The 16,548-nt window shown below is 41.7% G+C and overlaps 1 protein-coding gene across 1 annotated transcript in view; it reads right to left on the bottom strand.

The window, feature by feature from the left end:
• The window catches only part of QSER1 (glutamine and serine rich 1), a 43,417-nt gene extending 30,168 nt beyond the window's left edge, over nt 1-13,249 (bottom strand). Inside the window, exon 1 of the mRNA XM_041461749.1 lies at nt 12,766-13,249. The gene's annotated coding sequence lies outside the window, so the exon portion shown is untranslated. The remainder of the gene's footprint in view (nt 1-12,765) is intronic.
• Between the last annotated feature and the right edge of the window lie 3,299 nt (nt 13,250-16,548).

The following is a 16,548-nucleotide window of genomic DNA, read 5'->3' as shown; positions in this document are numbered from 1 at the left end:
CAAAATAACTCCTAGACTTCACCACTCAGAAACATTGTTAATTATTAGAACCTCAAAATTCTAGTAATGCTGGGCATCTTAGAGCACTCTAAGTATATGATGGTGCTTTTTTTTTAAATACAAACTCCCAGCTCATAGTTCATGCAACCGCAACCTCAAAAATGAATCTGTCTTTCAATAAAAAACATTGTATTTATTTGAACAGTTAATTGTTTATGGTATAATTACTGCTCGCTGGAATGTAGATCTTATCTCAAAAAGCCCAGCATATATGCCTTCAGTTTACATAAGCTTATCCTAAACAAGCACGGCAATCTGAGAGATTACTGCCTTAAGGTTTCTTTTTAGAAAATTCAACTTTTAAACAGATGAATTTACACAGCATGTAATTTGCATATCAAAAATACATCCAGCAAGGCAAACACCCTTATGGCTACCAAACTCTGTATGCTCTTGTTTGGAAGTTTGCTACAATTGTGCAAGCCCTTACTTGTCCTGAAATGTCAGATAAATTACTGAAGAAACATTCACATTACTCTGTACTTTGTTATGCCCTGCTCCAAAAGCACTCGGCCCTTATCACTGATTATCACAGTGATTTCCCACTCCCACTGTCATAATGGAGTGACTACTGCTAGGAAATAATATTAATTTGACACACACGTTTGGAAAATGGTTCCCCTGAAGTATTTTTCATTGAAAAGATAAATATTACTCTAAAATTAAATGTAAGAGATAGCCTGTAAAGAGTTATTATTTGTCATTGCTGTAATAATGCAATTGAAAAGTGTGTATGACAATGGAAGTTAAATGACTCAAGTATTAATCTGATTTTTTTCAGCTGCATCAGCTGGGCTAACAGAAGATTTTTACTTCTCCAGTAAAATTTCTGGAAGAAAACTGTACAGTCATTGCACTTCATCGTTACTTACATACTTCAGCCTTGATTTACAACTCCTTTTTGTTAGCCCATATTAAATCTGTCAGGAATGGACCCTTCACACATCTGTTTGCATTGCTATTCTCATGATCATTTATTTTCAAAGCATTCTTCAATCCAACAGTTTCATACAAATTCAGGTCTCCATCTGCAAAAGGTTATCAAGTCTCATTGCACTCACCACCCTCCTCACCTGCCAAGACAATTATCAGGTTTATCCTTCACACAAGTGAGGGATGCATTTCCCAGTTTCAAACTCAGATTGAAGTATCATTTTTACATGGAAGCAAAATTTAGCTGCAATAAACACCGGACATACAAGTAAGTATTTTTATTTCTTTTACTTATATAAAATACCATACTCTCCAAGGCATCCATGCAGAATAAAACACAGAAATGGAAGACAAGCACTTCACATGAGTATCTTTGTCCCCATCCATGTAATGATACGCTTTTTACTAAGTAATTAAAGTAATTTTTTTCATCTTTCTACTTGATTTTCTGGATAAATCTTCATAACAGCTTAGCAATTTTTAAGGTTGATTGATTATTTTTGCATTTGGTGTTTTCTGGGGGGGTTGTTTGGGTTATGTTTCGTTCAGTAACGGCAATCATTCAAGTACCAGGGAACCTCACAATTTCTGGTTCTGGAAAGCAGACCAGAACTCTTCAGGGTGCAATCTCTTGCTCTTGGGCACTTGTTCCTCCTGCCTCTCACATAAAGGAAAACTGCTACAGAAACACCCAGAGTAAACCCCAGAGCACTTCCAAAGCTGTGCTCAAAGTGAACCCGGACTCTAACAAAGACAAGTGGGTGCACAGGGAGCTCCTGGCTCCAGGAAACCCAGAGGTGCTGCCAGCCCCCTGAGAAGGGAACTCAGTGCCCCAGCACAAGTCCGAGACCAAAACAACCAAGCACAAACAACAAAAGCCACCGACCCAGCATGCACACAAAGCATCAGATTTGAGGCAGAGCAGGAAATTTGATCTCATTTTTGTCTGCCCGTTCTGCCTTACTGAAAACAAGAGCTCCTGTGAGAAGATGACTCGGCACAGCCCCCTTCTAATTAAATCACCACAAAATAGATTAAAAAGAACAGTGATAGCCTCGTACTGGCAAGAAAATACCTTTAAACTCACACTTTGCATTTTATCTTACTTGAGATATATGTGAAATAGGGGAAACATCAAACTTCCCTCTCTATCCCAAAGCTCAGACACTTGGCAAAGGAGTGTCTCTCCAACCAGCTACTCAGCTGTGCTATAGCAAATTCCACTCACAGACAGAAAGCAAAGCCATAAAACTGACAAATGCACTTCTAAATATTAAAAATGTCATAAGAAATATAAGATATGGAAACTGACAAGCAGCTTACGTCTCTTTTTGTCCACTGTATTTGATTTTAGATGGGTAAAATGCAGTTCCAGGTTGTATTACCTGCTAGCAAGTACATAGCTAGGATTAATATTTAATACCTTTAGTGTTACATATTAGAACATCTAATATATAGAATAGATACTATCATTAGAATAATAGCTTTAATATTAGATTCAATGCTTATTACTTTCCTTAAATACTTCTCTTTATTATTTTGCCTTTACTCAAACATCTCCTGGAGAAAGGATGGAAGAGCATTACTTGAAAACTTCACTTGAATTTAATAGAGATGAAATGGAGGGTAGATGGCCCTTCAGCTGCTCATTTTAACAGCAAGAGTTTCCTCTTCGCTGCAGTCAAACTAGAATGTAATTCAGCACCCAGGGGTTATCTGCAGCTCAGAATAAAATTAAAATTTAAAAGCAATGTTACAGGTAGATGACTTCAATCCAGAAATGGATATAATCTTGTATTTTAAAAAAGCCATGACCCTAAGAAGCAGAGGAGGGAGTTGCCCAGGAAGAAAGTTGCTACTTAAATGAGTTCAATACCATTAGTAATACCAAGTCACTCCTGTCCAACACACTTAGGGAAGTTTAAAAGCACAGAAAGCCCTTAAAAACAACAGAAAACATAAATTGAGAATGTTTCAATTATTAATTCCAATGGAAAACAAATGCCTTCTCAGCCCAGAAACTCATTTCAGTGCAAACTATTTTTAAATGTATACAATATGTGATTTTTCACTTCTATTTCCCAGCCACAGACATGCTGAAGGGAGGGGGAAGACAGTGCAAACAAAAATTTGGGTTGAAGCCTGAAAATGTTGGCAGGTTCAAGAAAAATAGGAAACCAGCCTACACCCTGCATCTAATTCTCTTGATCCTCTCATTAGATTATACAAGACAAGACAAACCTTAGCATCGTAACTGCACAAAGAGAAAGAATATTTAACAATCCAGAACAGTGCAGTGTCCATGTGTTCTGGGGTGACTATGATGCTCAATTCTATCCCCATTTTTCTGTTTAGTCCAGAAATCAGTTTTGTGCCTTTAAATCTAGATCTGAGAGTCAACGGGGAGAGAAGGAAAAGGGGTGGAATTTTTTTGCAGCTGTATTTAAAAACATAGACATCGTCTGCACACAAATATGTTTGCCCCACACTACAAGAAACAAATGAAAAAAAAATTACTACTTGAAAAATAAAGTCCACTGCTGAAAAATCAAAAGAAAATCAACTAATACCTCAAGGTACACAATGCATTCTTTTAAGAACAGCCTAAATATTTAGCATTTGTCTAGCCTATTTTTCTGTTATAGCAAGAAAAAATAGATGTCAATATTTTTAAGTGTTATTAGCATTATTCTTCAGGGTAGATGGCTTTTGTAAAGATGGAAAATACAGAATCAGACACCAGTACTAAGTTAAGTCAGTAAACCACAGAGGAGCAGCATTTTACTGACAAGCTTCACTGTCTGTTGCTTATGGCACATTCTCCCTTTTAATGCAATTACACACTACATACCCAGAATAGACTATATCCCATCCTAACACACCAAAGGCAATCACCCTCCACTCTTTCATCAAAAATGAAGCTATAATGTTAATTTTCCCCTTCAATTCAAAGGCAGAGCCACCAAGAGCATGGCTGAGACTGCCACAATGTGGGCCAAGGATTGCCTGGAGGTACTTGTGAGAGGAAACTCATTACTTCCTTGCTTTCTAGGAGCAGAGATAAGGAGCTTCTAAGAAACAGATTTTGAGGTAGAAAATTACATGCAGGGTGCTGCCTCAATAAGCAGAAGTTCACACTGTTCCTGTGATTCTTCACCTGAATATATATTGCATCTTAAAGGAATAAAGAGATTGTATGACACAAAAGGTCCGGCTCCCTTTTATTCCCATGTTAATGTGTCTGAACTCCTTATGCTTGATCCTTTTAAAAATGAAAAACAGGGAAGCCAAAATAGTCTTGCTGGGACTTTAATACCTGAGTGCAAGTGCTGGCTTGTCTGATTAAGTAACCTGTGGAGTTCTTAACAACAAAGAATATGATTCTGTTTCCAAAAAATCAGTTAAATTCTGTCTTTAAAATGTGTATGTGAAAACTAATATTCAGATAAAAATGAGCTATTTATAAACTTCAATTACTACTAAGGGACTGGATGAATTACTTTGTCATTTTTTAATGCATGCAACCTAAACCAGTTTTCTTTATGATGTTATTTATGGCTGAAATGCAGTACATTTAACAAAATAATTTTTTAAAAAATCATAACTGGTAAATTTGGAACCACTTCTCTTGGCTTTGACAAAAAAACCTTTGTAACTTAACCAAAACAGAAACTTTGCAGCCTACAAAAAAGAAACTAAAATTAAACTATTTTACAATGTCAGTCTAGAGCTCCTCATGCATGTTTTAAGATTTCAAGGTCTGGAAAGGAGCTTTCAGTGCTTTCCTGCTCTGAATATTCAAGACTAACTTTGATGTCCTTATTAAGACAGTTATCATTTAAACAGACATTGTAACACATTCCTCCCAATTTGCATTATAATGTAGTGTCAGAAATAATTTTAAGACATTTGTTTGCCAAGCAGTGTTTTGGGGATTCATACATCTTCCCTGACAGCTTCTACTTGATCAGTGCCTGCAGAAACAGGAGTATTATTATGGTCTGTGCAGCTTCCACCACTGGAAGATCTGCAATCTTATTTTTTTGCCTTTTGAGACACTGGATTATTTTGTCACTACATTTATCTTCTTCTCTTATCTTCCCTCTATGAAAGAACTTTTGCTTTACCCAGCATAAAGAGAATAGCTGTGATTTTTAAAATTATAAACACTTCTCTCCTGGAGTTTTACTTACAATTTCAAAAGATTTTTGTAACAGACAGTAATGGAAATCTAACGCATTTTCTCTGATATGTGATACTATTCTGTTGTCAAAAGTGTACTTGGGGCATATTCAAAACTCTTCTCTAGATCATTCCAGTATTAATGGTTGAACACACAGCATAATCCTCTATTACAGCTGAGATGCAGACAAAAAGATTCCATCGCTTTTAATAACAAAATTTTATTTCAAAATATAAAAATCAGAGCATTATCTCAAGATGTGGGTTAGCCACATCAGAGCCTTAATAAAATTACAATTCATTTTACCTATTGAAATTGAGGCTTTTCAACCCTCATTCTCCCACAGTTATTACAGCATCATATTTTGTGGCAAGCTTGAGTCTTACCTTTAGGGTACTACAGGAATACTTGAAATCCCACTTCTTACCAAAACCCTTTATTTTCCATTTATATGGAAAGGACGAAGCTGAGGTTCTCATCACAGAAAGAGGTAAGAAGTGCAAATACATGTGTGCTGTACACGGACAGAGCCATCTTATGCTGTCAGTGGGTTCCCTTCATTACCTAACCTTGAAGCACTTTCCAGTTCCATAACCCAAGGAATGCCTTGTGCTTCACTCTAGGGAAAGCCAGGCACAAGGAATAACCACTCTGATTTACATCCCTTACCACTGAGTCTCCAGTACTGAAAAAAGGCAGTTTCTCCAGGTTTTGTGAAGTTTAAATGCATCCCTGTGAAGAGCGGGGTCTCATGGCCCACAGCCACTGGCATAGAATGGAGCAGCTACTCAGCGACCACATCTGAGATCACACATCCTGCCACCCTACAGCCAAAAATTCAGGGCCATTAGAGGGGCTCTAAGCCTCCCAGTGTGTCCACATGGCCAGCACAGTGTTTTCCACATCCCGCAACACACCACAGGGGCTAAGCAGCTCATATGAGCTCCTCCAGATTCATAACAAGAGATATCCTATGACTAACACCACTTCCATCCCAATTTAGGAGGTGTGCCCAGGAAAGATCTAACATATTAACAACACAGTTCATCATAAAACACAGCAGCAAAGAGTCCTTAACATTAAAGGAAGCATCACAGGGTGTTATTAACCAAGTTTATAAGGAAAATTAGCACAGCTCTTACACCTCTTCACAAGTGCTCTCCTCATCCTGGGACCCTGGCTATCATTTCATTTGCCACAAGTCACTATTTAGCTAAAAATACCAGATGAACCCTGTTGCTTGTGAATGCTTCAACCAGAAAATGTGCATTGTTCAAAACTGTAGAAATACAGTTACAGCTACATGGCATTTACTTTGAGATAGGAAAAACTACACCATATTAAACAAATTCCTTGAATATACTGATGTTCAAGGAATATTTGAGCTCTCATGATGATCATGTCTAAAGAAAACTATTGATCCAGATCAAAACAGCATACGCACATGAAACTAAAAAAATATCCTTTAACTGGTGAAAAAAATGTATTATCTTAAAAACAATAACAAAAGGGATTTTTTTGAAGGGGAAAAAATGAAAATCCCATCTCTCTCCAGTGGTGCTGACTATCAGCAAGCTGCAGCTCACCAGTGCCAGCAGCTGAAGGTAGTTAACACATGGCTGTGCTCAGAGTAGGGAGGAGTTGGCTTTCTACAATCACTCTTTGCACAGCAAATGAACAAATGTTCAGATTCAAGAAAAACTTATTAGAAATCCTGTTCTTGGCAGACTCAGCAGAACATAATGAAATGGGACGAGCATGGGGATTGAAGGATTATTCACTGTCTAGCACTGGAATTTTTGACACGAAGACGAGAGAAAGTAAACAGGATGTGGTGTGAAACACCAAGCTGCCATATTTCTGACAGGGATTTCCTGGTCAGGAAAAAGGGCAGCGTGGAAGGTGCAGCACAGACTGGTACATTCAGCCTGGCTCACGCTGTGACCCTTTGTCTGGCATGTTCTGGATGACCAAAAGCTCTCAGAACAGCTTGCCAGACATCTGGAATGCTGGACCAAGAGCTGGAGCTCTCTAACTCTTCTCCCACAACACTGCCAGCTGAAAAAGGAGGGATATCTCCCATGAAATTTAGCTGTATGACTGCCCCAAGTAGAACTCCTGCAGGATTATTAAGGAATAAATGCTCCTCAGTATCCTGCTGTGTAAACACTATTACTCTAAGATAAGGATGCCTAAGGGTGCCTTCTTCCTGCTGAGCATAATTTTGCACTTTTCCAAGTCCTAAGCGAGGAGTACAGGTAGGCATGTAGAAGGAAGATGAAAAACAAGAAAAGCAATATGGGAAAGTAAAAGCTTGTCTAAACATATGTAAGTTCTTGCTGAATTGTTTTGGAATAAGAAACTTTGAAGTGTGCAGAAATCCAGGAATAAGAGCTCCCTGCTCCTTTTTGTAGCCTATCATCAGAGAGGTTCTGAGGAGGCTCTAAAGAATAGAAGTGTCCACTTAGCCCCAGTTCTGTCCAGAGCAATGAAATAAAAGAAGCCATGTAACAATGACAGAATAGCAAGCAGAAGTAAACCTAAAACCTATGAAATTTGCCCAGTGAGACAAGTAAATCTAGTACTTAATAACCAAGCACTCTGCCCTCTCAGAAAGCATTTCTCTTTGCTTAAAAATTCAAAGAATTTTCTTTTCTCTGCCACTTGCATGGTACAGCAAGAAATGCTGTGCTGGAAAGGCTGAACTCTGCATGCTGCTCAAAATTATTTTTGTCACAGTTAAGGCTGCTAAGGAAAGTCTGAAGTGAAACTATTAATGTACCGCCTTTTGACTGGTTTTTGTTTTGGTTTGTCTTTGTTTGTTTAATGTATGGAACAGGCACTCACCATGCAAAGTAACTTCTTGACACGCAAATTTGTGAAAGCTTTGACAAAATACAACAAAGATATCCATGCAAAATACACCCACTCAATAAAAGCCCTAGTATTGCTCACAATTACTATAGTTCAGGCATAGGTGCTTTTTTCCTGACAGGAACAAGGATTTTTCTAAAAACAACCTCCTTCCTATGACAGCTTCATGCCAGAATCAGCAGCAACTCCAACAAAAAAATAAAAGGTGGGCAAAAGTACAGAAGGAACAAGGTGAAAAGGTTGCTCTCTGTTGGCGTAGGTAAACACACCTATGATTAAAGTTAACAGGATGAAAGGCAAAATACACACATGGGAATGAAACATTTTTTGCATAGGTGGTGGAATACAGCCCCCCTTTCGTGCAGAACAATGTATTCTGCACCCTGTGTTGAGGATGTTGGCTCCATGGGAAAGGGCTCACATCTGGAATGGCATTGTAGGTGATCTGAAGACAGATCTGGCACCCAGCTAACACCTCACCAAGTGCTTCTGCCAGGGAAGCAGGCAGCACAATCTGTGTGGGATGTTCATCGAAGACAGTGGCATGGCAAGACTAAGCCCATCTAAATCCCGTCCAGAGCCACTGGGAAGAATCCCTGCCAAGGCACACAGCTCACTCCTTGCAGTTCTGCTCCCTGCTCGTCCCCAGGTGCCACCTCTGGCTTCCAGTCTGCCAGCACAGGATCACCAGCAGAGATATCCAGCTCAAGCCATTCACTGCTTCAGCCAGGAAAGTTCTCACGGATTAACAAACGGGACCAGCTCCCTGTGCAGTTGCACAAACACCAAACCAAGACAAGGGAAGAGGAAGGGAGCCCCTTCAGCAGCAGTGAGCCTGAGCAGCCAGTTCAGCCTTCTCAGGTAACTGCACCCTCACACTAAGTTTCAGCTCACTCCTTCTGCAGACAGTTCTTTATCACCATTTCTCACTGCAGCAGAATGACACACACTGCTTGAAATCTTCCATGTAAAGCTGGCATTAAATCTCACACAGGTAAGCAGCATCTCAATCCAAACAAGCCTGGCTGGCTCATTTTGAAACTTTAGCCAAGATTTTGCAAGATGACCACACATCTGCACCAGGGGAAAGGCTATGGGACACAGAGCAAGAATGCATTCAACTTCTGTTCAGCCAATCTTTGACCTTCCCACAGCTGTGATTTCAGTGTGTAATGAATGCAGGTGGAAAAAAAAAAAAAAAAAGAAAAAAAGAAAGGAAGGCCAACAAAAGCCAGCAAGCCCCTGTAAGGTATCTGTGCTATACCATGGACTACCTGTGTTTATTTTGCATGTATAAATGTTTCAGATATAAACTATGACAGAAAGTTTGGTAAGATTTGAAAAGTGACCTATCTTTCTATATGTTTGTAAAATTTATTTAATCTTTCTGTGTGTTTTAATACAAAAATTGTAAGTATATTCCCAGATTATGAGCTTTCCTTTCAACACTTGAAATACTACGCCATAGGGAACTTTTTGTAGAATGTGTTTAACAACAAACATTGGTTTCACCTCTCAGAACAATTTCATTTGATGAAAGAAAATGTTCTCTGCTTTTCTAAAATACTCTGCACTTACAGAGTTCCTATAGCTAAGCAAAACCCCATTAGAATTTAAAACTGAGCCTTAACTAAAACACAATTATCATACAGCTGTTACAATAAGCATTAGTTTGACAGCTATGCAGAAATGAGTATAAAACCCATCATAACCATTTATCATAAAAGTGTAAGTCTCCCATTTATGTAATTTTGCAAAGGAACTATCACAGTAACTAACTCTTCATCTTAGATTAGCTGTTATAGGCCACACTAACATAATGTCAGTGCTGTTATAAAGAACCATACTGAATTAAATGACATAAAACCCCATATGCTTGGGTAGGACAGAGATGGATACAGACATAAAGGAACATCAGAGACCATGGCAATCACCATAAAATTTAAATCAACAACAAAATAATTGTGACTGAGTTTTAATCACATGTATCAGATTTAAGTCTTAGAGCTGTGGTAAAAACAGAGCAAGAAGAGTGAGATCTTTCCATTAGCAAAAAACTAACTACACGAGTACCCCCAAGTCAGAGAAACTCAGCCAGAAACCTCATCCTTTAACAGGTGTCTCTTTCCATGTCTCTTTCCAAGCAATTACAACAGTTTCTCACACTACTACACACCACCTGGTTTCTGAAGACTCAGTAATTCCTGAGCAAGCATCAAGTTAGCATGACACACTTTATCTGCTATTCAACAGCTTTTGGCACAAAGAGGGTTTAAGCACAGAGGGTTTAAGAGGGTTTTCTGACAGTTACGGTAAAAGGCCAAAAGTGGCAGTGCACTGCTAGAACCACCAGAAATTCCTCCAAGATGCTGACAGGCTGTGTAAGAGGTCTGGGGGTCAGGAGCACCCCCTCAGCCTCTGCTACCAGGCTGCAGTGTCCCAATGTGCTCCCCAGCAAGAGTGGTCCCTGCTTAGGAACCACAGTGATCCCAGGGATTTCCATCAGCTTCCACCCCCGCTCACCATCTCCTGTTCCATGGGAACAGCTATGTCACAGCAGGCCTGGTAGAAATGTCCTTGTAACACTTCACCACACATTTCCTTTAGTTGATAAGAATAGAGGCATTGCACAGACAAAACAGTGCCTGCAAGAAATAAGAAGCAGGATAAAAACCAGATGGCTGAAGTGAAGCGCAGGAAGACAGGAGCAATGCTTGTAGGGAGGAGAAATCATTTAGATGAGCTGAGACTGTGAGCATGGCTCTCCACACAAAGGAAACATAACCTGCCACGACACAGCCTGCAAGAGCATAACTATGAAATTTGAATGAAATATTGTCATCTATATCACCTAAAGGCTGAATTCTTTTCAAGCAAGTACCAGATGAACATGACACACAGTTTTTAATTTAACATCAGGCTAATGCAGCTTCAGCTGTTAAGGTGACTACCTGTCAACCACAATCAAAAACACCACTTGGAAAAATGTGATGTGATCTGTAACACAAGTCGAGGGCATGGACAGCATATTCCTTTACAGTGCATCTATACCTTCACAATTTCCTTCCAGGCTGCTGCAAGCCTTGGCAGTGACAGAAATGACTCTTTCATCCCAATTCCTCAGCAACTCCATCCATCCAAAGACAAATGCTATCAGCAGTAGAGGAAACCACAAGCACCTAAATCCCAGACTCTACTTATCACTGCATCCAACATGGACACGAAAATCTTTAAATCTGGCCAAAGACAGGGTATATTAATTCTTGTTAAAATGAAGTGAACCCAAAGAAGTCAGTTCAGGAGAATTTCAAGCACAAAATATGATTCATTATTCTGTATTTTCCCTGTTCTTAGGAACAAAAGAAAAAAGTTTAAATGTTTCAGCCAACACATTTTAAATGCATCATTTGTCACCATGTATAGAACCTGGAGATGAAACTTCAAAGAACTAAAAGGTTTTCTTCACATTGTTTCCTGAAGCATAGTATAAATATTGCCATATCATACAGGGATGCAGTAATGCTAATTTGATTGGTAAAGGCAGCAGGCATTGATCTAATGAGCTTCTGCATGGTACTTGTCTTGGGATTTTTCTCCATGCCATTTCTTCTAAAGAATCCCCAAAATGTACATTTTAGACAGCATTAATATAGCAGCCATTTAAAAAATTCAAGATATGTTCTAAAACCAGGAGATTCTTTTAAAAATTAAAAAAATATCATCAAGCAGTTTTATTTCTTGTAAAATCCAAGAGAGATCCACTTCTGCTTCTCCACTACCTGTTCCTAAACAACCTGGGAAACCCAAACCTCCTTTGTGGAACAGCTGGCACGACCCTCAAGAGATGATGAGAACTGGCAAAAGCAATACAGAAAGGACAGGTCACTGACTTCCACTGAAATCAACATAGCAACATGACCAAAAGCACTTCAGTGATTAGGAAGAAAAATTGGAAATAATTTAATGGAGACCTTATTTTGCCATGCAGGCAACTCCTCAGAGAAACTGGCTAAAGAGCTTCATGGGACAAGGGTTGGGCCAAAAAGCTGCCTGTCCTTGCAACTCTCTGTGAAACAGGGAATGTACAGCCTCTAATCCCACGGAGCTCCTGTGATCTCACCTCTCACTGCCTTAACTGCATCTCAGATGCAATGTGCACAGTTCAGGAAGGGAAACTGACAACAGCGTGGAGGAAATCTGAAAGAAATCTGGGAGAATAACTAAAGCAGCAAGAAAAAAGAAAAAAAAATCTCTGGCAATAAACTTCAAAAGATTATGTTATTTTCATTAAGAAAAGTAAAACAAATTTATTAAAATTAGTAAGAATTCATACTCAACGTATTTTCAGTGTCGATGAGGCTATAAACAAGACTCAGTGGCCAGAAACTAAAGCTAGCCCTCTTCATATCAGAAATACAATATAAATCAGTCACTTGTACACTTTACCAAGAATTGTGCTGAATTTTGCCTCACTAGAAATTTTTAACTACACCTTCTAAAAAGTGAGCTCTATTTTCAAACACAGATTGGGAAAAAAGAAAAGTTCTATGGCCTGCATTATGAAGAGGTCAGATTAGATGATTGCAACAGTCCTTCTGACTTGATAATCTATTAATCTTATCAGACGTGTCTGACCACTCTCAGAACGAAGTGCAAAGTCATCTATTAGCGCACCTATTTTGACGGGATATTTTTAGCCCGAGACTCTCTTTTACCTTTAGACGTCGTCGAGATGGGAACTGCAGATAAATCAAGCCAGAGACATAAAAGGCAGGCGATAACGAAAATCTCATCGCCTAGAGAATACTCGTTTTAGTTGGCAGAGTTACACAATCAAAAAGCAACCCGAAGCCAATAAGATAGCCTGTATTTTCCCCGCACTTCCCGGAACTTTGCAGAACTCTCCGTGGGACTGAATCGCTCCAGACAAGTTTTGGCTGAGAGGAGGCTCCGCACGCCCCGGAGCAGCGCTTTAGAGGAAAGAGGCTCGCCAGGCACAGCGGAGCGCACAACAGCGGAGAAATGGAAGGGCGCGGGGGATGCTGGCGCGGCGCGGCCGCGGCCGCCGGCCCGGTGCCCCGGCGGGCAGCATTGTTCGGCCGGGCAGCGCCGGTGCCCGCGGCCCCGCTTCCCTCCGGGAGCCGGGCAGGGACGCGTGAACTCTTGAACCCGCGCCGCAGCCCGACGCGAGCCTCCGGGGCGGGGGCTGCGCGGCCGCCGGACCCATGTCGGGCTGCGCGTTCCCAGGATGCTCCTCCCCCGCCAGCGCACTGGGGCTCACGGGCTCCGTGTCCGGGGGCAGGGAGGCCGCGGCGGAGGGGCCGCCGGGGCCGCCGCCAGCAGCGCCGGCGGGGGGAGCGGGCGCAGGAGGAGGAGGAAGAGGAGGAGGTCTGTGACTCGCGGACGGGCGGCCGGGGCCGAGGGGGAAGCGCGGCGGCGGGAGCGGAGCGTGGCGGGGGGCGGTAGCCGCCACCGGGGCGGGGTGGGGGGGCTGAAGGCGGGGACGGGCGGGGTGGCGGTGTCGGGTATGGGGGAGGCCGGTTCCTCGGTGAAGTGAAGCGCTGGCGCTTTGTTGGAGGAACCGGGGCGGGGCCATGTTGTTCCCGCGGAGGGGAAGCGCCGCCAGCCGCGGGCTCCGGAGCGGCCGCCGCCGCCAAGATGGAGCCCGACAGCCGCCCCATTGTACAGCGCTTGGTAGGGCGGCCCGGCCCCTGTCGCCGTCACCGAGCGCTGACGGCGCTCCCCGCGCCCGTCCGCCTCCCCCCGCGGCGGGGATCGCCGAGCCGCCACCCGCCACCGCCTCTCCTGTGCGCCTGTATGTCAGAGCTTTCCCAAAGACTCGGGCATTCCCCGTCAGGCAGTCGCTGCAGGCCTGAATGGAATCGTATAATGGGACGGCAGAATGCTTTGGGTTGGAAGGGAGCTTAAAGATTATCCAGTCCGATCCCCGCTGCCATGGGCACGGGCACCTTCCACTAGGTCAGGTTGCTCAAGGCCCCATCCAACCTGGCCTTGAACACTTGCAGGGATGGAGCAGCCACAGTCTCTCTGGGTGTTCCAGTGTCTCACCCTCCTCACAGTAAATAATCTCATCTTAATATCTAATCTAAACCTACTTCCAGTTTAAAGCCATTGCCCCTTGTCCATTGCCCCTTGTCCATTGCCCCTTGTCAATTACCCCTTGTCCATCACCATATGCTCTTGTGAAAAGTCTCTTTCCAGTTGTCTTGTATACACCAACAGTCAGCTAGCAAGAGAACAGAGAGAGTATCTATTTATTCTTTCTTTATTTTTATTTAGTCTAAATTTAAATGGTAAAAGTTCTAGAGGACTACTTTAGCTAGGACTGGCTAAAGCAGTTTGTTTTTATTTAGAGCAGCCTAAGCCACTTGATTTGTAGACGGTAAATTCCTGTATCTTTTGCTGAATGCTTGTTAAAACAAAGAATAAGGGAAACGAGCACCATCTGCACAGGGCAGGGTAGCAGCAAAGGAGACATCAGGATGATGAGTGAACTGTGGTGTCTTGCTTTCCCTGCAGATTGAAGATAGGCAGGCCGAGATGAGCAGGAGGAATGTGCCTCAGAGGTAAAGATGAGGAATATGCTCTTGAAAAGAGGGTGACTGCACCTGAAGGCACTGCTCAGAAGAGGAAGGTGTATGCTAATGAGCGAGTAAGTCTTTTGAAGATTCAGTTTGTAGCACTCCAGGCAATGCTGAACCACAGACTGAAATGAATTCTGTAGTGAAATGCACTTAGAAACTTGGCTGCAGCCAATCAGATTAGATGTTAAAAAAAAAAAAAAAGTTGCAAAAAACCTCAACATTGGAATGAAAAGACGGAGGGATCAGTATTAAATGAGAAAGAAAAAAGGTATGAGACTTCAGGAGGAAAAGCTGAGGTTCTGCTTTTCTCATGCCTAATTTCAAGAAGCAGCAGGAAGAAATGCAGCCGTGGATGGGGAGGGGAAGAAAGGTGAGTGTGAAAGTCATCAGCACTGAGGAGCGGAGCGAAGTCACCCAGAGGCCAGGGCAGAGGGTGGAGGGAGAAGCTGCAGCTCACCAAAGCCAGAAACCAGCAGAGTGAGTTTTCCTTGTGTTTGCATAAGTTAGCACCTGTGTTGCTTGCAGCTGGAGGAGCCATGTGGGGGGTGGGAGACCTTCTCTCCCTGGGAAACGGGAGGGTTGTTGTTTTACATATGAACGAGCCCTGATGGCAGAAAATTACTCCAGTTGTATGCTAATAGTGCAGCGTTTGCGATGCTGATGCTGTTGAAAGTGCCATTTCCAGTGGAGAAGGACACACAGTTTTTTATTTCCCTGCAGGATCTCCACTAATCTCCACTTATTATTACACTTAGAGCACATTGCTTCCCTCAAGTGGGCCTGAGAGGAGGGTGATACATGGAACTGATATGAAGTGCCTTTTCCATCTAGTTGTAGCGTCTCATTTTCTAGAGTGAATGTGCTGCTGTGGAGTTTCTTGTCCTAAATTTGGAAAGATGTGCTAATAAATTGTAAAACTGCTAGTGTCTTGTTTGTTTTATTTCCTCAAGTAATGACAACATGAGCTGTAAAGAGTACCATTATGTTGTTTATTTCCATTACAGAACTGCTCTAAAGAGAATGTGGGGGTGGGTACACGGCTGTAAAATCATGTTACACGAGAAATCACAAACAAGAACCCATCCAGATTTGCATGCAGGGGAACACAGACAGTGCCTTTATACCACTAAATGAACCACAGGCACAGTGTTTCCCTGAACGTTGCTGGAGTAGATCCTTTTTTCTGGCAATCAAATGGTGAAGTTGAGTGAAACAGAAATTGTGACAGCTGTTGTTAAGTTTAATTTCTTTTACGTGGTTTTAATAGAGGTGGAGTAGACTGAAAGCTTAATCACTGATGTCCATAACCATCAGATAAGGTCAGTTTATCCAGAGATTTGCTTTTCCTGTGTATGAGATAAATCTTGTCCTGAGATCAGCCAGCGAGACTTCCGCAGCTTTCTCATTAAACTGACCCCTGCTGCTCGTTGCTGTCCTCTGTCTAGGAAATCTTCCTCAAAGTTTGTGCATTTTATCTTTTTGTAGCCAAATGGTATTTTGTAACATTTTTCTCTGAGACAACGAAAGAGTATGTTGAGAGTAAGTGCTTTTACAGTATCCTGGTACCCAGGATACTTATAAGCAGCTTTTCTGAAGGATCTCTTCAGGGATTAAAAAAAAATCCTTTAATGGATCATGTTAATTAGACTTTTTTAAAATGTTTAGATTAAAGTGTGCATATTAAAATGTATATTTAGCAGTCATGTTAGGTGTGTTAATGATTCTGAAACTTGGATTCTTGTCTTAATAAGAAATGGTTTTGTTTCAAATGCAGCTGTTACTTGCTGTGTAGGAACTGAGCTTTGGTGGGCTAAAATGCCTTCTGAACTGTAGTGCATAACTTAGTGCCTGTAACCAGTAGTGATATTGTACGTGCTTCTCTCTGAAGTCAAG

Source organism: Pyrgilauda ruficollis, unplaced genomic scaffold, assembly GCF_017590135.1.
Source record: "Pyrgilauda ruficollis isolate IOZ18807 unplaced genomic scaffold, ASM1759013v1 scaffold153, whole genome shotgun sequence".
NCBI classification, from domain to species: Eukaryota; Metazoa; Chordata; class Aves; order Passeriformes; family Passeridae; genus Pyrgilauda; species Pyrgilauda ruficollis.
The sequence above is the reverse complement of the archived record's forward strand: the minus strand, read 5'-3'. Positions and strand labels throughout refer to the sequence as shown.